General features: G+C 40.3%; 1 protein-coding gene across 1 annotated transcript in view; it reads left to right on the top strand.

Moving 5' to 3' along the window:
• The first annotated feature begins 8,205 nt into the window (after positions 1-8,205).
• LPAR3 (lysophosphatidic acid receptor 3) overlaps positions 8,206-21,977 on the top strand; it is a 102,956-nt gene continuing 89,184 nt past the window's right edge. Inside the window, exon 1 of the mRNA XM_019626411.1 lies at positions 8,206-8,403. The gene's annotated coding sequence lies outside the window, so the exon portion shown is untranslated. The remainder of the gene's footprint in view (positions 8,404-21,977) is intronic.

Below are 21,977 nucleotides of genomic sequence, written 5' to 3'. Positions count from 1 at the left end.
ACGGGCCATTCTTTTTACTAATAGTTATACTTTCCTCCTCATTGTTATTTGAGTCCACAAGATCTGTTCCCATTACAACAACATAATCAAAGTAAGCATGTCCCAGTAATTAAAAGGAAACTAAGATTTGATCCTCATAGAAAATCTTCTATTACTGCAAGATAATTTATCATGACATGTTTTCTTGCTTGTAAGTAAAGTATGTACTAAAGCTTGCAAAGCTAAGTATAAAATTATGTGATATAATTATTATGATGTGCTTCTTTCATAAAATTAGAGAATCATATTTTATTTTATATTCTATTTTTTGGTTTCAAACTTTAGTACATTAAAAAGAAGACTAAAAACTTCTCAGCTCTTGATCTTCCATTTTAAATGAATCAACCTTCTGTTTTACATGGATTAAAAGTTAACAGCCCAGATTGTTTGTATACTGCATTTGTGTCTTAGTCTATTGTATATATTATTCAAAATACAAAAGTCATTAAATATTAATCTGGCCGGTATCCATCAAATCCAATGGGAAAAAAAAATCAATCCTAGAGATGAGAATGTTAGTGTCATATTACAGCTTTCTTTTGCAAAACAAGGAAAAAAGTTTAATGCATAGAATGCAGATTATTTTAACAAGATTTATTTACAACTAGTTTCTTTTTCTTTATCAGCTTTACCAGAATAAATATTTGTGCAGCTGAAAGTGTTGCTAGTAGCAGGTTCTTGGTGGCTGCCTCAGGCAAGGTAAATATCTAGTCATAGCTAGTCAGTTTAGGGGGAAGTCAGCCAATTATTATATAAGGTGTTATTATCGTCCACACAAGGCTTCAGCTTTGCCTGAGTGGACCCTCAGCGCCCCACACTGTTGACTATGTGCCACCTCTATACTAACTCTCTGAAGGTATCTTTTTGTAGTATGCATAAATTCCTCAGGCTGCCAACTTTGCAGGCAAACATATAACCATTTTTCTAAACGTGGACCTAAATTCAATTTTGAACCTCCTATTTCTATCGCTGACAGAGAATTTAATCGTGTTACTTTCCAGGTAAACTTGGGCAAATTCAGCAGTCTTGGTTGTTTGATGTGCATACTTAGGCTTCTGTCCTTACATTTTCTCCCTGTTGTGAGATCTAAGTTCTGAATGGATGGACTTTATAGTGTTCAGGAGTTGGGGTGGGTAATACACACCTGGTTCACTACATCCTTCTGAGAAGTAACTCCCCCTCCTAATTATGCTGGTCTCTGTTCCTGCTGCATCCACTGCCAAAATTTCCCTTTAGGTACTTTTCCATAAAGAACTTACATGAGGGCTGTTCTCATCACTCTGGGGCCCATAGAAAACAGGATTCAGTTCCTCCTATGTCTAGCTATGTCATGTCACCACTTCAGTATTGCTGTTCTCATATCACCATGGCATGGAGCACAGATACATGCATATTTCTTATCCAAGTCTCAGATGGACAGCTGGGTATAGTACTTGTGGATGAAAAAAAAAGGGGGGGGAGGGGAGTTCTATGGAACTTTACTCACAGGGTGATCTGATTATAAATTCCTAACTGGGCAGGTCATGGTGAGTAGTCATGCCCCAGGTATATATCTTCTTTAGTAATAGGTTGATCTTTGCCTTCAGCAAGCCCTGTCCATTGCTTCTGTGCATCTAGGTTAACACACCCTCAAGCTGGAACCACCCTCCAGAGAGCACATAATCTTGTTAACTATGCTGTAATCCAATCCACACCTTGCTTTCTCCCATCTCCATGTTCCTTATGTTCCCTCCCTAATTTCAAATGCATAAAAGAAGCTGCTAAACTGTTATTCTCAGAAGCACTTGAGATCCTGCTCACTGGCATACGTTATTAGTGTGGCTCAAATAAACTCTTATAAGAACTATCTACAGGTGTGGGCGTTTCTTACATCCACATACTCTATTTGTGTTAGACAGAATAAACTAGGTTACACTGTGGTGACAAATGCTCCCCAAATTTCAGTGGTTTAGAAGGGACAAAGGCTTAATCCTCACTTGCATGTCATTCTTGGGCCAGCCTTGGTGCTGCTCCATGCCCTGTTTCCTCCTGGACCCAGGCTGATGGCTGCCTCTGTCTGGTAGAAGAAAGAGGACAGAGTGCTGCCTAGTACAGCTCACACTTTAGTGGCCAAACGGATAAGCAGAGAAATAGAATTCTTCCGGAGGAAGGGTCAGCTTTTTAAATAATACAATCTACCACACTATTCTTGAGTTTCTAGCTTAAGGGAGGGCCCATGTTTCTCTAGGAACAGCCTGAGGAGTGGTAAGAGGTCAGAAACCTCATGCTCGTGGTTGTTGCTTCTACTCCAGCTCAGATTCTTCTCCCCAGTCAGGAAAACTTCTCTCCTCTACAGAGAGGGTGGTCTCGTTCTTCATCTGTTTTCTTCTAGTTGATTGTTTGTGAGAAAATAAAGTTTATATTCAGCTTCTTTGGTTGTTTCGCCCATTGAAGCTCATGAGAACCCACCTTTTGCCAACCATAAACGTTAGTGTTTAGATAAATTTTTTCTCTCTGTTATGAGTCGAAGAGAATCTATTTAGGAACCCAGGAGCTGGGAACTGATTTCTTTTATTCTTTCAGGTTTATTTCTCTTAAAGATTTGTTGTTTGTTTTGTGTCCTCCTTTATTAAATGCTCCCAGAAACAATGAATGCTGAGGGGTCAGAGACAGAAAATAAGGAAAGGTAGTAAGAGAAAACCTCAATTGCCTCCAAATGAAATTTTATTACAGTTGTAAAGAAAGAGAAATGGTTGCTAAAACAGTCTGCCTGGGAGAGGAGAGATTTAAAACATTGTTATCCTGAGTGAATATCTAAAGGATGTTCTCCTTAGTGGTGCCCGCTTACCATTTCCCATCCCATTATCTCTAAGACTCATTGTAAAGAATTTTTGTTCAGGAATTTACAGTTCTGGATTCCTAGATTTTGCTTAGGACCTTTCCTTTGAGAAATACAAATATTTGCCCAGTAGTAGCTCACTAGCCAAGCTAACAGGTGTGAGAACTCAATATTCAAATGAATTCACATGAAAATGAGTCAAGCAGAAAATAAGGAAAAACTGGACATTAACCCTCTAAACTTGGATTGTGGTTTCTTGGACCATATAAAACTGAACAAACCCTCAAATCTCAATTTGACTGATAATGTTTTTCTTTATCTGTAATTATTTATGTTTGAAAAGTCATGTGATCCACATGACCATTCATAGGAGCTCACCATTTAAAATATTATTTTTAGAAAATTTGGGTTATAAATGTTGTACATGTTCATTGAAGAAAATTTTGAAAAATTTGGAAGAATATATGCAAAATAAAAATATGCATAATTCCACCTTCTCATAATAACCACAGTTATTATTTAGGGGTACTTATTTAAGTATTTTTTGTTTCATCCAAATAAATACATGTTTATAAAAGGGAAACAGATTTAGTTGTATAATTTTATATTCTGCTTTTTATAAAAATTTAATATGAAATGATGAATATGTTCCTATGTCATTATATATTCTTCAAAGACATGATTGTTAAGGCTGCATAATATTGAATTCTATAGATGCAGGATAATTTATTTGATCAATTCCCTGTTGGATTTTTAGGTTTGACACATAGGTTGTTTTTAATGTTTCAGTTGTATAAATAATACTGAAATGTTGATATTTGTATTAAAATCTATATGTGCCTCTCATGGCATCTTACAGATAACTTTCTAGATGTGAATTTACTGGCTCAAATGGTATGAACGTTTTTAAGGTTCTTGATATATCACAGTACACTATACCCCAGATCTCATAAATTGTAAGGTATACCATTATTTCATGTAACACTAAGAAAGGATACAATGCCAATTAAACATAATGCTTTCTTGTCACGTATACCTTTTATTTTATGATTATTGAAAGAGTTTCCTGGACTTAGTTCAACATACAATTAGCTTACATTTTATTCTTGTATATTCATAAAGGAGAAACAAAAACCCTGGCTAAGGTATTCACTTCTATTCTTTGGAGTCACTTTTTGACTGTGTGGTGCTTGGCCTGGGTGCCACCAGGAGCATTTGGATGCAGCATTAAAAAAAAAAAAAAGTGCTGTTTTTGCTCTAGGATTTTCTTCCAACAGCTGACATCCATTCTTCAAAATTAGGTGCAAATGGGCAGGCAGTGACAACTAAATCACAACTGTTGCCTGGCTGACAGTGATCATAATACACATCTCAATTTAGAGATAACATGTAAAAAAAAATTTATTCCTGAGAATGAATGAAATATGTGATACTGCAAATTGTCCACCAGAAAAGTTTTACCAGTGTGTATTATCACTAGCATCCCATGAAGTTACCCATTTCCCTTAAACCTTAGTCAATTTGGAGAATTTCTAGAATCAAAAACTTTGCCAATTTGATAGGTGACAAGTGGTATCTCATTTTAATTTACATTATTTTACTATTAGATCATTTGACATTTATTTTCATATATTGTTGGTCATTTGTATTTCTTCTTTTGCTAATTGTCATATACTTGTTTTAGTTTTCAATTTTGACGTTAATCTCTTAATTATTAAAAGTTCTCTACACAACTCAATATGTAACATATGAAGGGTGTTCATCTTTTATCTATCATATGTTGCAAATAGTTTCCTAATTTAATTAATTTACTTTTTTAATTTAATTAATTTTGAAGTTTTGATTTAAATTTACAGGATTATTTTTTATTATGTGCAGAAGTATCTAATTTGCATGCAGTGAAGTTAGTTAATATTTTCTGTGATTTCTTCCATTGCTCTTACATTTAAAAATGTTCACCCCAGACTTAACATGAAGTAAATATTAATCTTAATTTTCTTTTAATTGTTTTATGGCTCTTTCTCCTTTTTAACAAATTAACTCTTTAATGCATATGAAAATTACTTTGGTAAGCATCTAACCTTATTTCTTCCCAAAAGTCAATGAATTGTATCAGGGCCACTGGCTGAATAAGCCTTACCTTTTCTACTGAGTTAAGATGCTGACTTCTTAAAATATAGACATTTTTATACTTACTACGATCTGTATATGGGATAGCATTTGTGGTCTAATGTTTTGTCTCTCTAGTTTTGCACCAGTGTCACATTGTCTTAATTAAGAATTAAATTCACCATAAAATTTATCAACCAAATTGGGATGCGTCTGCAAGGGAATTATGCCTGGATGACAGGCACAAATCTGGGTCCTGGAGCACCCTAGCTGTTATGGTTTTATAATGAATTTTCATATCTGGTAGAACAAGATTCTCATCATGACTTTTATTTTCAAAATTGGTCACTTTTCTCAAGCACAAAACTATGCAGAATTAAGTAGTGATGGGATGAATATCTAAGAAATATTTTTGAGTGTACATCATGTAAGATGGTTTGCTCAATTGAAAGGAAATTAAGTTTATTTTGATTTTTTAAAATTAATTAATTTATTTTTAGTATTTGTTGACTCTTTCTGTGACTTCCTGTTGCTTTCCACTTGAAGTTACATGCAGTTAAGAGATACTCTACAGGGCCATCACTTGGCTTATGCCATTTCTCATTACCTTTGGTTTCTATAGAGTTAACCTTTTGCTCAGCCTTTTCTTAGAGCTGTCTAGCTAACTAGCTAAGTGTTATTTCAGGTACCACTTACATTCTTACTTAATAGCTGCCATTCCCCTTTCTCATAGTCTTCACCTGCTGTAGGCATCCTCATTTCTAATTACTACAGATGAACAAAATGTAACAGAGATTCAGTTCAGATGCCTCCCAAAGTTAAGAACACAAAATCTATGAATTCCTGCCATATGCTCTGAGGTCCAAGCCAAGTTGGGGATGGAGGAACATAGGCCTCTTTCCATAAATCCAGAAAGGAAGAGGTCTTGCCCAGGTCCCACATTACTTTTCACTGTGGCAGGAGGTGGGAGTGTTTTAATTTGTTTACTTATTTATTTTGCAGCATTTATTCCCTGCAAAGTAAAATGTTGGCTGACACAGGTTCTCCAAGGCCATCACCATTCCTTTCCGTCAAGCACTGTGGAAAGCCCCTTTTTTCCCCTTACAGAAACAATGGTGTAAATCTCTGTGTCTCTAGGAACACAAAGCATATCACTTTGTATACAGGAAGCTGATCTGCAAATGTTTGTTTAAAAAGTTTTAAATGACTTTCCAGCCAGTGATCTTTAAGGCAAATGTACCCTTGGGCTTTGTGTTTACCATTTTTATGTTATTATTAATTTGGTTTTACTAATAAAAATTATTTGGTAGAGAAGTGAGATGCCACGGACCCTGAAAGGACTTAAAGAAGGTTCTGGTGGATTATCCTTGAGCTTCTTTCTAAAAGCTAGGATTTGGGACCACACCTTTATTTGTGCTTGTCCCTTTGTCTCTTATCCCTTTTGCCCTGTCCCCACCTGTAGGTCTATAAGCTGGATGCTCTCCCTGCCCTCTCTCCTCTGCGTCTCTTTCCTAGATCACTTCCTTGCCTTCTGCTCAGATCTGACCCACATTTGTTAAAAAACGTCTAGCTAGAATATCTTTTTCTTTTTGCAGCACAGCTCACCATACCCCCTTCTCCTTTCTCCTTTTTTTTTAGGATTCGTATGTTAACGGTAATCACATCTGGCCTTACAGACTCCCTGTGCTGCTTTGCAATGCTCAAGTTCAGGAAGTTCCCAAGTTACAACATAATGTGTTTCCAAAGTGCCTTTGCTAATAAGTTGTTTGGAACTTGGAATAAATTTTTCCAGCAAAAGTCAGCTCTAACTGGTGTTTACAGCTCCCAGTCCAGCCTACAACTTACTCACTCAACATAGGACACATTTGTTGAGTGGAGCATTTGCTAAGTGCTGGTGGTTGAGAATTTTTGTGTTCATCACATTGCCCTCCATCAATGTGCTGTTGGCGTTGATCTGTTCACTCCCCTCACCTCCTTTTCATATATCATCTGCAAGGTTTTTGCTTGTTCTGGTAAACAGGCTCTTTAATCTTTAGCTCTGGCTTTGCAAGTTGTAGCCCTCTCTACAAAGTTCATCTGTAAGGCACCACAGTAATTCTCTGAACACCCAGGTGAAGCAACAATAATTTGCACATGTTGATCAAAATTTAGCCACATTGCTGTGAATGTGCGAGGCACACAAGGCTGTCATGGCCTATGGAACGAGGTCCATTGCATAAGGAATGAAACATTATTAAAACATGATCTCCAGAAAGAGCAGAATTTCTTTGATGGTAAGGGGCAAGTTATCGTTCAGTTTGTTTCCTGGGATATGGTTCCTAGTTGGCATACGGAAGGGTCCAATATTGACGTTGAAATGAGCAATGAATGAATGAACGAACGAATGGCAAAGGGAAGCTACCTGAGCACATGTTCTGAGTGGTTCCCAAGGCTTTGAAACATGAATAGGAAGGACCTTACATTGCAGTATTTCCCTCTTGTAGGATCACCAGGAAGGCGGGACGTTTAGCATGTCTGTGACCTTGTTTTTTGCTTTGCAGAGTTCAGGGAGAATAAAGTCTTCATGACATTGTTTTACTTTTCATCTTCTTTACCAAAGGTGGGTCAGCTTTATATTTCAGCTTTGAAAACACAAAATATCCAGGACTATTTATTTACCCCAAGGAGGTCAAGAAGCCTTTCACAAGAACTTTATTTTTTTTGTTTCCTGTTTCAATGAAAAGGCGTCTGCCTAGCAAAGGCCCCAGGTAAGATAAACGTGGCCACCCTTGGAATCTGGGGAGTGTGTGTGGGGGAGGGGGTTGCCTGCACCCTTGGGTAGATTTGAGGTTCGAGTTTTGGAACAAGCTTTTGGCTTGGAAGTGAACCTGCTTTCTCTGGGGGTTAGGGATGGGTGGGTGTGGGCTGCACTTCTCCGCAGCCTCTTCAAACAAATCTGTTTCCACTGAGTGAGGAGAGAGAGACAGAGGGACAGGGCTTTAATACGGAGCTCTGAAGTATGGCTCTGTAAAGCCTGTGGATGATAGCGGTCTTTTAGTGATCTCAGTCTCCTCATCGAGGCCAGCCAGCCTCCTGGGACCAGTCCCAGGCAGCAGAGCATCTGCAGTAGAGCCCGATCCGTGCCTCGCCGGTGGGGGGCGCTCTCCCGTGGGAACGGTCTGCAGCCACGGGCAGGGCAGGGCGGGGCAGAGCCGGGAAGCGGCCCCTCCGCCCCCCTCGGCGCCACCCTCTGCTCCGCCAAACTTTCTTTGGGCTCCGGGCGCGTCGCACCGGCTGCACGAAAGGAGGCGCGCCCCGGCCGCCAGCCGTGTCCTCCGCTGCTTCTAGTGCCCGGCTGTAGCCCGGCACCTGGTCGCCCCGTCGCGCACGGCCCGAGGGCATGCGGCAGCCGCAGGGGATCCCGCTCCCGGGCTCGGCGGCGCGGGCAAGTGTGAGCGGTGAGTGGGGTGCCGGGTGCGGGGACGATTCCCAGAGCCGCGGCCAGACGGGGTGCGCGTGGGGAGGCCAGCGCGCAAGGGCCTCCGCCGGGCCCAGCTGATCAGGGTTACCTGACGTCGGGCCCGGGTCCCAAATACACTCCAAGCACCTGGGACAGGACTCTCCGGGAGGTGTGTGGCACATTTTTGCCCTTTTCCACTTCTTTTCTAGGAGTTAAAAAGCAATCGGAATGTCAAAGCCGCGTTGTGTCCGCCCCTGCTGTGGGCTGGTAGGCTGGGCACAGGGCGCGCGGGGAGCGCGGGGAGCGCGGGGCGCGCGGGGAGGCTCCGCTCAGCTTTTGCGCAGGTGCTTCTTTGCCAAACCTGATCTTACCGCCGCCGTGCGTGGGGAAGGGTGGTTGTCCCGCGGAGCCTAAGGATGTAACACTTTTCAGCGTCCAGTTATTCCTGCTACGGTGGTGTGTCAGGGAACAGCTCGAACCATGCAAAGCATCTGCAAATTCGGGAAATAGTTATTAAGTGGTAACACTGTTGAGGGGTTGTGCTTTGTGACTGTCCCCGCCACAGACAAAAGTGCTTTGTTCTGTAGCAGTGTTACTTTATTGCTTTCCTTCAGCAAGTTGAGACTACCCAAAATTGCTTAGAAATTTCTCAAGCATGTAATTTGAGGAGTGACTGTGAATATTGGAAACAATTTAGTCTTATTCAGGTAATCATTAAAACGGCCCTCAAAAGCATTTGTAGGTCAATTTTTTTTGTCAGTAATTTCCACCAAATGTTTCCCCGGTAGTTTGTTGTCATTGTAACACATTCCCCGCCTCACTCCTTTGATTACCTGGTCTTGGAATGTTGACTTTAGAAATTATGGGCTGCATAGTTTCTCATGGTTCCTACTTGTTTTTTATGTATTTGGAGAATAAATGTCAGCCACAACCAGATGATACCTTTACAGGTTATTATTCCATGCACTGCAGGGCATTTTATTAATACATGGACTTTTGTATTGCTAAGGAAAGTTGTTGAGTTTTCTAGTGAACTATCAATAATTGCTAACCCTGTTTCCTATGAGACACTGGATCCACTTTTGTGTGGTCTGAGTGTAGTGAGTAGAATTTTCCTTTCCCCCCCCCCAACCAGATGTGATACAGTTAGAAACACACAACCTTGACTCTGTTAACACCATGCTTGTCTAAACAAACTGGGCTATTCTGAAAAGACCAGCAAGCAAACCCTGCCAGTGAGGCTTATGCATTTGAGATAAGCTTCCAGAGTCTTTTGTGCCTTGAGACGGTATGGACCCAGTATCATGACCCCGTTTCTGGGCATCTAACCATATGGGCATAACTTATATCGATTGTCACTGTGATATAACTAGGAAGATAGATCATTTGGGCACATTTTTCTTTTCTTCTTCTTCTTCTTGTCTTTAGAATTCAAAACTTTGTAGCTTTAACTACAAATGGCTTATCCTCTTTTCTAAATCTGACAAATGCATAAAACAGCTGTTACCAGACTCTTTCTATTAGATTAGATCTATGTATTTTAGATATCTAACTGTTTTACAAGATGTTGGATAGAACAGATCTGTATATGTTTTCTATGAATGAAGACTGAAATGAAAACAATAAAATATGTGATTGTTTTTCATGTACGTTCATGAGAACCTGTTGGAGAGTCTATAACATGTTCATTCTCATTTTTTTCCAACACACACACACACACACACACACACACACACACACACAGGAACAAATGCACACACAGCGTTGTGGCCAGGCAGCAACCAAGGCACACTCTCTCAAAGTCATGCACACACACCTAAGGCTGGCTGCTTCTCTCCCAGGTTTTCCATCTTCCTGCTGAAGAGCAGAAATCCACCATAACTTAAGCCCAGCCTCTTATTTCTTTGGGGTGGGGCAAGGGGAAATCACTGTAACTCAAACAGGAATTACTATAACTCAAATTACCCATTAGCCACTTTCCTGGGAGTATTCATTAGTTCAAAATGTGTCCTGGCCTGTGATTATACCCAGCAGAGTGGTTAAGTCTGATTGCAAGCTTCTAAATGGCAGAGCGCAGGCCCAGGGCATCATGAATCACGGTAGAAGGAGAAGAGCAGGGCTTTGCAGTCAGACCAGCCTTTGTTCCAGGCCAGGCGTTGTGACCCCAGATACAGTGCTTCGCTCCTCTAAGCCTTCATTTCCTTGTCTGCAAAACTGGAGATTATATCCAGCTTCCAAGATTAAAAGAGAAAAGCACTTAGCAGTGTCTTTGATATACAGGAAGTACTCCTTAAATGCAAGTTGCCTTCTCTTCCTTCTAGATACACATTAAAGTATTGACATTTCTGGAAATGTGGGCGCAAATGTATATGGTTCCAGCGAGAGGGCAAAGATAGATCCCCAAGCTGTCGGCGACTTTGAGATGTTCCGCCCATGTTCCTTACCTGTGTACCCCCTTCCTGGTCATGGCCCTTTGCTCTTCCCTCCATCATCCCTCCTGCAGGTACTCAGCCACCTCCTCTCTGGCCTTGCCGGTCCTTTGTCCCTCGTCCTGGATTCTATGTGTATATGGAGGAGTCCCTGGAACTTAGTCCTGCTATGGATGGGAGAGGTGCAGGTGAGGGGTCGGGGAGGTGTCTCCAGAAGCCCTGATACTTTATACTTTTACAATGGGTTAGAGAGGCAGTGGGAGTAGCTTTAGTTGCTAACCAGCCCCACTTTTGTGAGTTCTTGTATCCTTAAATAAATCGCTTGTCATCCTTGAATCAGCTTTCTCATTTACAAGATGGGGATAGTAATGTTTGCTTTTCTTCCTACCTGCATAGTTTATTGTTGGGTCCCATTAAGTCGCATATGTGAAATTTAATTCCATGTATAAACATTGGCATTAAAAAGGCAGGGCCTCAGATGTGGGACAGACACCCCAGGCAGGCTCTCTGGGGGTGCTTGGATCTGCATGTGAGTGTTGGGTGTGCTAAGTGGACATTACTGCAGTCCCTCCACATGCCTCTCTCCCACTCTCTGATGTCAAATGAGGATTCAAGAAGGAAATCCTGCCAAACGTTGAGAAACTGCTCCATGACAAATACAAAAGGAAGATAAATTTCAGAACTGAGATTACCTAACACTGCATGATCGAGGGTACAGGGCAAAGTTCCAAGGAAGCTTCAATTCCCCCTTAGAATCACCTGTACTGTCTGCTCGTCTCAGGTCTTAGTGGGCAAAAGCAAAGAGCTAACTAACCAACCCATGTGTCAGGGAGGACAGGTGCTGGCAGTCCTCAGACATTGAAGTGGAGCCCCCTACACCCGCGCTGCCCTGTGCTTTCCTGTTAACTTGGATCTTTAAGGTTCACTCTGCAGAATACTAAGCTGGCTCAAAGCATCCCCCACCCCAAACAGTTAAGCTAATAATTTCATTTGTTCTGAAAGATGCGTGTTGCTGTCTGCCTGAGCTTCCTGGTGAGTCAGGTGAATAGTGCCCAGTGAGAAGAAGGTCCTGACTTCCTGGGTTGTACCTACCTCCTCTTTACTCCCCAGTCTGATGTCCTCCTCCTCATTCCTCTTCATCACCTGGCCTGGCCTCTGCAGCACCTGACCCTGAGTTTCTTGTCCTATCTCCCCTACTGCCTTGAACTCCTCCTCTGCCTGTGACTCTGACGCTGTTCTGCCACGGTGGACCATGCTTCTCCTCAGATGTGAATCATTCATAAAACTCTGGCTGGGCTAGATTGGGTGTCACCCTGGAAAACTACCTGCCCAGTACAGCCTGCCCCACCCTTTCCAAAAGATGTTCGTCAGCCTTCCTAGTTACTCATCAGTTAGTCCTACGTCTTCATTGTTCCCTGGGACTTTAGGCTGTAGGTTTTACTAGCCCTGGCCTTGACTCAGCCATCAGTACGTTCAGTGGTATCATCACGGGTTGGCTTGGCAGGTGGCACGGTGGGGTTGGAGGGCACTTTAACCCCTCCATAAGTACTACCAGCTTACCCAAAGGCCCTCCAAACAAACATGCAATCTAAATAAAAATAGTGTGCTGCTTTGTAAATGCAGCTTGAAGACAAAGCCCCTAGGGCCCCCTTTTACTTAGGCTGCCCCAAAGCCCCTTCTCTACAGAAATTCTGGAGCTGCCCTAAGGTAAATTCAGACCAGGTAAGTCAAAGGTGGGCTGTGGAGTCGGAGAGACATTCATTCTCCAAGGAGAGCTAGAAATCCCAAGTTAACCCTCAGAATCATTTGGAATAACCAGTTATTAAAGACCAAAGCAAGGGATCAGGTATAGAATATCATTGTATTAGTTGCCTCCTGCCCTGGTTGATTTTTAATAGATAAATCCTTCAAATGGGAGCTTTCTCCCTGGACTAAATTGTCATGTAGATCTAGCAAGAGAAAATAAGTATAATCTTATTCTATATCCCCATGGCATTTGGATTAGTTAGGGTTCTCCAAAGAAATAGAACCAATTGGGCATATATATATATATATATATATATATATATATATATANCTTCATCAAATTAAAACCTATGGATTAATCTTAAGGAAATAATTGGCTAAGTATGTAAAGATTAATGCACAAGAATGTAGCCTTGTTTATAAAAGCAAAATATTGGAAACAACCTAAATGTCCAGCATTTAGGGATTAGTTAAGTAAAGTGGCATATTTATTCATATGCTGGAATATTATGGAGCTATTAAAATTATTGTGTATATATGTTTAATTTGGGAAAATGATGATAGTATAGATATATTGGCCTGTATGGAGTTATCTGATATTACAATAAATATTGGTGAATGTCTTCAAAAGGTAGTCATTTTTATTTTGTCATTATTAAAATTGAGTCCCTCTTCCTTGTACTTGAAAAGCACTAGAACCATTTGTCTCTTGAGACCATTCCCAGTTTGTTTATTTTAAGCATGTAAAGTGATGTCCTTATCTTCTATTTGCTATGGCAGAAAGGCATGTGTCTAATTCATTTAAAAGTATTATTATGCCATTAAAATATAAATTAGAAAGACTACTCTCTGAGATATATTTCTCATTTGTACTACTTCAAATTGATATTTGATCTGCTTAATCTGATTCTGGATGTGGTATTGGATTGCAGAATTTATAAGAACCTTAAAAGCTGGGGATTTCTGGGCCGGCCGAGTGGAGCGGTTGGTTAAGAGCTGGCTTGGGATGCCAGCTCTGAGCAGCAGGGCCCCATTTCAGGTCCCACATGAGGGCCAGTGATGCTGCGCCCTCTACAGCTAAGATGGTGAACAACAGCTCAATCTGGAGCTGGGCTGTAGTGAGTCGCCGGCGACAGCATAGGCTGCAGCCCCTGCTGCAGTGGGCTGCCATAAGCTACTGTGTGTGGCTGGCAGCCAGCGTGAGCAGCTGGCAGCTGGTGTGAACTGCTAAGAGNCTATTCTAAGCACCTTATTTAAGTCTCCCAACAGCCTTAGGAAGAAGGTACTGTTATTACCCCATTTTATAGATGAGGACATTAAGGCACAGAGAAGTTAACTCACTTGATGGTAAGCAAGGCTTCAAACTCAGTCTAGCTATCTCCAGAGGCCATGCTCTTTTGCGTATATATATCCAGTTTCTCCAACACCATTTGTTGAAGAAACTTCCTTTTGCCTATTGTATATTCTTGACACTTTTGCTGACGATAAGTTGACTGTATATGCGTGGATTTATTTCTGGGCTCTCTATTTTGTTCCATTGGTCTATATGTCTGTCATTATGCCAGTACCATACTGTTTTGATCACTGTGGATTTGTAATATGTTTAGAAATCAGGAAGTGTGAGACCTCCAACTTTGTTCTTCTTTCTCCAAATTGTATGACTATTTGGGATCCTTTGTGGTTCTATATGAATTTTAGATTTTTTTTCTATTTCTATAAAAAATGCCTTGGGATTTTGATAGGGATTGCTCTGAAGCTGTAAATAACTTTGGGTAGTATGAACATTTTAATAATGTTAAGTCTTCTAATCCATGAACACAGTATGTCTTTCCATTTATTTGTGTCTCTTAAAATTTCTTTCACCTATGTTTTGTCGTTTTCAGTGTACAATTCACCTCCTTGGTTAAATTTATTCCTAGGTTTTGTTTTTTTGTTTGTTTTTTTTTGATACTGCTGTATATAGGATTTTCTTAATTTCCTTTTTGGATTATTTTTGTTAGTGTATAGAAAGGCAACTGATTTTTGTATGTTAATTTTATATCCTGAAACTGTTGTATACTGAATTCATTTATTAGTTCTAACAGGTTTTTTTTGTTCAGTCTTCAGGGTTTTCTGCATATAAGATCATGTTGTCTGTGAACAGATGTAGTTTTACTTTTTCCTTTCTGATCTGGATGCCTTTTATATCTTTGTGNTTTGGTGTGCCCTGACCAATTGGGCATATATATATATATATATATATATATATATATATATATACACAGAGGGTGCCAAAACAACAATACACATTTTAAGAAAGGAAAAATCTATTAAAATTGTAATACTTAATATATACCAATAACAAAAGATGAATACAAGTCATGTGTATACATTGTTTTGGCACCCTCGGTATATGAGGATCTTTATTATAGGAATTAGCTCATGGAATCACAGAGGCCAGGAAGTCTCTGTCATCTGCAAGCTGGAGAACCTGGAAAGCTGGTGCTATAGTTCAGTCTGAAGGCCTGAGAACCAGAAGCACTGATGTCCAAGAGCAGGAGAAAATACATGCTGCAGCTCAAGCAACAGGGCAAATTCCCCCTTCTGCCTTTTTGTTTGATTCAGGCCCTCAATATATCACATGATGCCCACTCACATTGGTGAGGGTGGTCTTCTTTACTCAGTCTACTGATTCAGGTGCTAATCTCTTCCAGAAACATCATCACAGACACACCCAGATAATGTTTTACCAGCTGTCTGGGTATCCTGTAACCCAGTCAAGTTGACAAGTAAAATTAATCATTGCACCAAAACTCAGGAAATTGGCATTGGTACAACACTATGGTCCAATCCACAGAGCCCATTCCAATTTCATTATTTGTCTCCCAGATGTCTTTTATTTTTCTGTTTGATCTAGGATCGATGTTAAATTTATTTGTCATGTTTCTTCTGAAATGGCTCCTCAGACGTTCCCTGTTCCTAAAAATCCTTGCAGTTGTACAGGTCTTAGAGTACAGGTCTTACATCCTGCAGGATGACTCAGCCTGAGTCTAGCAGGCATTTCTTCAGAACCAGACTCAGGTTATGTGTTCTTGGCAGGAATACATACCCTGCTCTTCTCAGCATGTCACTTTAGAAAACGGTACAAAATGTCAACCTGTCCCACCACTGAAATATTGGCCTTGGTCACCTGGCTATGTTGGTGTCCATGAGCGCTCCCCACCTTAAATTTATCATTTTTCCCTTTGAAATTTATTGGTGTTTGTAGGGAAGTATTCTAAGGTAATGCTAATAGCCTCTTTATTAAACCTCTACCTACAGTCTTATTAGTTATTGATGACTTCTGCCTGAATCAGCCACCTCTATGAAGGCTGCCAAATGGTGATTCTTTATGTCTATCACTCCTACATTTATTGTCTGGCATTCTACTGTAAGGAAAAACTTTTATTTTCCCTCAAGTGTTTATTAATTTATATTAGGAAGTATTCGTGGAGCCCTTTTATATCCAGAATGTTGAAATCTGTTACTATTTCTATTTATTTTGATGCTCAATTTGTCCCTTGTTTGGCCAGTGGGAATCCCTTTGAGGTGGTTCCTGTGTCCTTTTGACATCACTTCTGGCACCACATGATATTCCAGGCTCTCCTTATGCGTTCCCTGACTTAATCCTCTCTTTTGGTAGAGAAAGGCATTTAGAAACCAAGATATGGCCAATGGATGTGCTCCTTGTTACTGGGGTGTCATTTGCTTTAGATCTCTGAGAGTACAGAGCTAGGAAATACATGTATATAAACATATACATTTATAAATTTCTCTACATTAAGCTCCTCCATATTATAAAATCATGTGTTCATACTAATACCTTCAATTCCAATCCAATACCCAGGGATCATCCTGTTCTCTTCCCTTTATTTCTTTGTACGTATCTTCTCTGGTAATTAGAAACTTGACTCCCATTATCTTTAATATTTTTACTTATTTGCTCAAAGTAGCTCTTCCCCCTACCACAAAGACCATCCTATCTCTTCTTTGCCCATCTTCCTTCCCACTGCCCCTTGTCCTTGGCTGCCAGGCCTGCTAGCCCATCGGTCTTTGCAGCTTTGTTATTAACCTCCATTCCCTCCAGCTCGCTACTCTGTGTGGCTTCCCAACCACAGCCCAAGCCTCTATGCAACTCCATCTCATATTGTATTCTCAGCCCCATGCTTATCCCTGAATCCTGGAGAGGGAAGAAACAAAGAAGGCAAAGGAAGAGAGAAGATGGGAATGGAAAGAAAGCAAAGATAGAAATAGTATATACATTTTAAAAGTTTTNCGTTTCCTTCTCTGTACAAAAACTTTTTAGTTTGATGTAGTCCCATTTGATTATTTTTTTCTTTTGTTGCCCTTGCCAGAGGAGATGTATCCAAAAAGATATTGCTAAGAATAAAGTCAAAGAGTTTACTGCCTATATTTTCTTTTAGGAGTTTTATAGTTTCAGGTGTGTGGGGTTACTTTGGATTGGTTAGAGAAGGTATCTCTGTGAAGGGGATGTTTAAGACTATGATCACAGAATCATATTCTAAAGTTTGAGAGCAGTCAAAAGATGATAAATCGATCATTTGTTATAAACTCACCACAGTTTTTGGTAATTTCCAGCTAAGAAAATATGGTGATCTGTAGTTCATATGTCCTGGGGACTGTCAACAAGCGTGGCAGCCTATGGCAGAGGAGAAAAAAATAAAAAGTGTTAATTCACAAAACTTCCAGTTATTCATTTTGGGGTGACTGCATTAGGAAATGATTTCTAGGAGAGCTGGGGAAAATGATGTCCTGATTTGGTTAGTTGTCAGCATATACAATTTTATGGTTACATGAAGTTTTAAGTAGAAAACCATTTTATTTCTATTATCATTGAAAAACTCTAAAGTGTGCTTTGCTGGTGAGAGTAGTAACAGTGAACATAAGCAAATCCTTGAGGCTTTTCCTTTGAACACTAATTTTGACTTTTCAGAACTGTAGGTGTCAAAGAAAGGTAGGCTACATTACGTAGAATGTGTGCTCTGCATTCTATTTGCAGGCAAAATTTGTAAACAAAGACAGAATTTGTAAACTAGCATTTACTTTTTTTTTTACTTTTTCTGTGTGACTTATTTTTTTATTTTTATTTTAAAAAATGCATTATTATTAGTTTCAGGTGTACAAAACAATGTACTAGTTAGACATTTACACCGCTCACAAAGTGATAACCCCCTCCCCCTCTGACATCGTATATAGCTGTTACAATTTCAATGACTCTATTCCCTATGCTGTTAAAAGTCTTTATTTATTACAGAAAATGTGGAAATAGAAAAAAAACTGGAATTTAAAAAAATGACCCATACTTCGACCCTTCTTAATTTTACGCTTTGAGATTTTTTTCCTGTATCTTTTAAAAATAGTCAAGACATAACACATGTTTATATATGTATATAAATATATGTATATGTATACACACATATATAATTATTCATAATTAAAATAATGGCATATTCTTTTTCTCACATTACCACAACTTCATGGTAAATGTGATTTTCAATGGAAGCCTAATATTCTACCCTGTGGAATCTTTTTCACCAATTCCCTGTATGACCTTTCTTTGCTCTTATTGTCTGTTTCTCTCAAAAGTCGGATTCGAGACTGAGAGGTAGGGAGCTGCTTGGGGACGTTCTGGTTAATCATGGTTTTTCTGTGGTTTCTTAACTTTGTAAGACAAACTACTTCTCAATCTCAGGACAGATTTGTTTAAATATGTCTAAAAATGTGCCATTTTGGTTTTGATGGGGGAAAGTTGAATTTGAATATTTTTGAAGTAAAAATCAGTGAGGTTTTAGGGCATCATATAATTACAAATTCAACCAAATTTATGAACCAAAACTAAAATGTTAAGAACTCTTCAAAAGGAAGTTAGGAAAATTAAAATATTTTTGGTAGTATAGTAATTCCAACATCTTTCTGACATATTATTCTTGATATTGCTGATGAGTTAATCAAGGATAATATTTTAAATTAGAAATGTGTTTCTCTTAGCTATCTAGAACATATAGCAAAATAAAATACATTATTTTTCATTAGTTAAAGGACACATAATAATTACATTATTAAAATTTCTCATGTGGTTCTTGGATTGTTTGTCTTGAATTTCTATATATTTTCAAAACTATTGAAAGCTGAATTTTCTTCTTTGATATTTAAATTAAATTTCACTAGATTAATATCTTCTATTCACCTCTCATATGCTACTAGTAGCATTAGAACTACAGTCTGTCTCAACAGCAGTTCGATAGTATGTATCAGAAACCTTTAAGTAAATTTACATCCTTTTTTTTTTAATTGGGGAATTGGGGNTGAAGAAGCCCTGCTGAGCAGGAATGATTCCAACCTCCCTGTCCTGGCTGTGGAGTCAGTCTTCAGGGTCTGGTCAGTCCCTGTGGTTGGTCCCTGCTTCCGACCTTAAGGAGAGGCCTCCCAGGGGCCCTGACTTTGACTCTATCCTCTGGTGAGTTCCTCCTTGTCCGTTACCCTCTGGGGTGATATCTGAAATGGGTGTTGGAAAGTGTGTGCTCCTTGGAGGGAGAATGAACATGGGCCTCTCCAGGCTAAGGTGTGGGCGGCTTCCATGGCAATGTAAGTCTTTAAAAAGTTCATAGATTTCTTTCTGGTCTGTTTGCTTCCAGTTCATTCCACTTGCCAATGACCACATCTAAATTCTGCTCTGGACCAAGTTCTTGAGCATGCCTTACTTCCCAGCTGCTGGGCTTGGCCCACCTCCCTCTTCCTCTTTAGTGGCCTCTGCCTTCAGGGCCTCTAAACGAATGCTTTGGGTGGGAAGGTACACCGTTCCTCTGATCTTGACTATAGGCTTGTCTTTCATGGTTCCACTGCAACTTCTTACTGAGAGGCGTTTGAAAGATGGTGAGCCTCTATTTTCTGCTCTCTGTAGTTACAGAAGCACTTATTTTCCAAGGCCCCCAGCGTCTGGTTGCTGTCTATCCTTTTCCACCTTTGCTTACAGACTTACAACCAATTCTCTCCTGAGCCCATCTCTGTCTTGCTATGCCTTGCTGAAAGCTGCGTGGAGCGGCCAATACACGCTCACGTCCTGTTTCTTTCCAACACCTTCACCTAGAGCTACAGGCTTCCTAGGCAAAGAGGTCCCCAAACACAGTGACTTGAAGAAAACAGAAGTTTCTTTTTCTCTTGTTAGCAGTCCTGAGAGGAGGGGTTCAGGTTCAAAGGGTTCCTTACATCTTGTTTCTCCACCATCCGCAAGGGCAGCGCTTCTCAAACTCTCATTGTTAACAGACTGGTTTTCTTTATTTCCAGTGTGCCAAAGACCCACACTTCCAGTTTATACTCCATGGATCATGCACTTGTATTTCACACCATGTCAAATTACTGGAAGCATTTCTAAGTGCTTATTTGCAGTTTCTGTACTTATCTCTTCATTGATGGAAACTAGTTTGTGCACTACTTTGACTCATGCTTCTAGGGCTCTCCCTGGTCTGAATGATCGATGCTGGATCACAGGCCCGTTTGTGTTCCAACTTGCAGGAAGATGACAGAGCACGGAGCAGTGCATTCCGTGTTTCAGAGCTAACCTGGAAGTAGCAAGCTTCTTGGGTGCTCACATTCCATTGGCAAGAACTCAGTCACGTGGGCACCCTAGCTACAAAGAGGCTAGAAAATGGAGTGTATTATTCCCTAGGAAAAGAAAAACACAATTTAGCAGTCTGTGCCATAGAACATAAAGCTAAATAATGATANCCTGATAGCATTTCATGTTTGTCTCTATTACTGCTCATGCCATACTCAACCCTGTGTTATACTTCTTTCTATGTCTCATCTTACCCTTTAGGTCAGGGTTTCTCAACCTTAGCGCCACTGACATTTGGGCTGGATAATTCTTTGTTGAGGGGCTGTCCTGTGCATTATAGCTTGTGTAGCAGCATTCCCTGGCTCTACCCACTACATGCCAGTAGCACCCCCACAGTTATGTCTACCACAAACACCTCCAGTTATTGGGGGATGTCCCCGGAGGAAGTGGAGGATTAGTCCTGGCTAGGTACCTGCTGCTCTAGATTATGAGCTTCCTGAGTGCATTTTACATCTTTACACATGTTTCTATACATCTGTCTTTCTCCTGAATATAGTGAACAGTGGGGAAATGTTACCTGGACAGGGATGAGAGGAATCAGTGGTTGGGTAGAATCCACTATAATGGGACCAGTGCACCTTGCCCATTATGTGTATGCAACTCTCCACTTATGCAAATTCTGTGAACAGCCCACAGAGGAAAAGGAAAAGGAATGTCAGCAAGGTTAAATGTCCATGAATTGCTGCCGGGTCATTCCTAGTGTTTCTCAGTTAATCTCCAGTCAGGTTTCTTATAGGTGCATAATTGAAGTCTGTGGCCTCCTTCAACTGGTAGACTTTATTTGGTTGATGGGGAAAGTAAAATGCTTTAGGAGAAGGTGTTTCTTCAGTTAGGTTGTTCGGTGGATTAAACTTCGGTAGAAGCAAACCGGGTTCCTTGCTCTTCTGAGCTTCCTCTGAAACAGGCAAACTGACTAATCTTTGCTGTTTTCTATCCTGTATTTAGAGTTTTATTCTGTCATTTTCATTTGATTATATGGACTTTTCCCCCATAAACTCTTGTCAAAAAGTTCTAAGTAGAGATGCACTTACAAATTTGTATTGACATTTACCATAATTGTATTATATTTCTTCTAGAATCAGTAAATGTTTGTAAAAGGCATTAATGTCATTATAGAGGCCAAGTCTGCATATTTCATCTCTCATGGAGACATACAATTTAACCATTGAAAAAAGGCTCCAATGATCAGTGTGGTGAAAAGAACCCTGGGCCAGAATGACGGGAGTTGATCAGAGTAAATTAGTCTCCCCCAGTTTGAGTTTTCTTCTCTGTAAAACGGAGAATGCTATACTGCCCATTCATCATGGGAGTAAATGGGAAAGGAGATGTGAACTCACTTTGAAAACTGGTCAGTGGTTTATCAGTGAATATATTTTGATGGATTACTCTAAGATCCAGATAGAGTGAGTGGTCTAGGGGAAGTATGGTAATAGAATTAGAAGGTTTTCAACCCAGCTGGCTAAACTCCTCTTACACATATTCATCTGGGACTGAATGTTTTCAGTGGTAATGAGAAACACCAGCTAGTGACTCTGGACAGGGTGGTAGAGGAGAGAAGTCCTTGGCTTTGGGGTTGTGATGCCAGGCTCTGTCCAGCCCAAGGCAGGGGTTTCCCCCTGTGGTCTCCCCTCCCTTGTGATCTCTATAAGGATCCTTTCTCTCTCACCTCTTGGGAACAGGCTGCCCTGTTGCTTACTGGACTTGTCAGACTCCTCTGGACCTAGAAGTGGGTCGAGGGCTTTA

The sequence above is a fragment of the Hipposideros armiger genome, unplaced genomic scaffold (genome assembly GCF_001890085.2).
Source record: "Hipposideros armiger isolate ML-2016 unplaced genomic scaffold, ASM189008v1 scaffold_675, whole genome shotgun sequence".
NCBI classification, from domain to species: domain Eukaryota; kingdom Metazoa; phylum Chordata; class Mammalia; order Chiroptera; family Hipposideridae; genus Hipposideros; species Hipposideros armiger.
The sequence above is the reverse complement of the archived record's forward strand: the minus strand, read 5'-3'. Positions and strand labels throughout refer to the sequence as shown.